Here is a 1,834-nt window from a genome sequence, read left to right as displayed (position 1 = left end):
GCTGAAATGACTGCTGCTTCCTTCTAGCCCAGCAGGCAGAGGGAGTGGAGTCCAGTGTTACCCCTCTTGCGCTGCTGAGGAGTAGGTTTTTGCTGTTAGTAGTAGCAGGCATCTCTCTGTTTCACGAGACAGTAGAATTATGCTGAGTGACACTTCAGCTTGCTGACCCTAGTCCTCACTCGAAAGATAAAGTGAAGCTGGAGTGACCGCCACAGGGCACAAAAGCCTAGGCTGTGTGTATGGAAACACCGAGCTGCCCACACACCAGCATCCCCCTCAGCCGTGCTGGTTTAATCCAAAGGAAAGGCCGGTGCCAGTACATGTGGAACCACCTTGGCTGCAGGAGGCGCTGGAGCAAAGGAGAGCATCCATTTGTCCATCTATCGAGGCTCCACTCCTAGACTGGCTGCCAACCAGGGTTAAAGATCCCATTTTACCCTATTGTGGAGTGGACTTCAGTTAGCTGAGCAGACAAAAGGTGCTAATCATTTCCTTAGCAGCTGTGAGAAGGCGAATGCACCAAAGCTTGTGCCTGCAGCAACTATTGAGCTGGCTCAGGCCAAGGGAGTCGCTGCGTGCAGTCATCTGTGGCTCTGGAAGAATCGTTACTCCTACTTTCTGCCTTCCTAAAACAAGGTGTTGGCTTATTTGGAGGCACATGGCATTTCCATACACTGTAATGGTAGCTTATACCCCAGGTGCCACTAGGACCTGTGAAACTATACGCTGTAGGTGGTTTCCTTTGTGCAGTGCTTTACAATTGCTGTTTTCATGGGGCCAGAAGGAAAGACATGTTCCTATGTAATTTTTTTTTTTTTTTGGAGCAACAACCTGAGGCCCAGAGGTAATTTGGCAGTGGGTTGAGAGCAGCAGCAGCCCCTACCCTGCTACAGTACAGAGGTGCAAGGATGTCAGTGAATATTGGAGCCTCATCTGTTTTTTCAAGAAGGGATACAGGGGGTGGAAATAGGGTAGTATCCTTTTAAACAGCTTGTGAGCTCTCCAGGACTGACCCAGATGCTCACCAGGCCTCCCGAACCCACCCAAAGTGTACGTGTATTTGTTTGTGTGTGCGTATAGGTTGGCACATTGCATATATAGTAAATGTGGTTGTTGGGGTCCTACTAGGCCCATGTGGTCACTTTGTTCACTGGTGTGGTAAGAACAAGACACAGCAAGGGGGAACAGAGGCACAGAAAGGTAAAGAGTGACTTGTTTCAGGGCCTGGCAATTCAGCATCAGCACCAAGATTGGAGCTCTGGCTCCTCTTCTGCCTTAATCACCAAGCAGACCTTCCTCTAGTGCCAGATGCATTTGTGTTGCTCTGACACGAGTGCAGCAGCCTGAATTCCCCTGAGCATCCACGAGCGCATTTCAGGTGTGCTGGAACTGGCCAGATCTCCTGTATTTTACCAGCATGGGCACTGGATGGTACCGCGCATAACATGGAGACCATGGGAGTCTGAGAGTGATGGGAGAATTGGGCACAGTGCCCCAGGGGCAGAGGCAGCCCCCGGGACACTAAAAGGGTTTGTTAGCTGTGTAGACAGGGGATGGATTGAACTGTTCCCATTGGAGGCTGTGTGGCACCCTGGGGCACAGGGGTAATGGGGGGCTGACTAGTGCAAGTCCAAACCCCATGCACCGAGTTACAGGTCTTCAGGCAAGCGTCCTGCAGACAGGCAGGGCTGCCAGGCCCATTGCTCTTGGGCTCCTGGACTGTGGCAAGGAGGAGCCTTTTCCTGTTTTCTTAGCTCCAGTCTGGCGGCCCGCGTGGTGTACCCCAGCAGCCTGGTCCCTGGAGAGTCAGACTGGGAGGCAGGGAGAGGATCTC

Source organism: Gavialis gangeticus, unplaced genomic scaffold (assembly GCF_001723915.1).
Source record: "Gavialis gangeticus isolate Ggan-Ray unplaced genomic scaffold, GavGan_comp1, whole genome shotgun sequence".
NCBI lineage: Eukaryota > Metazoa > Chordata > Crocodylia > Gavialidae > Gavialis > Gavialis gangeticus.
The sequence above is the reverse complement of the archived record's forward strand: the minus strand, read 5'-3'. Positions refer to the sequence as shown.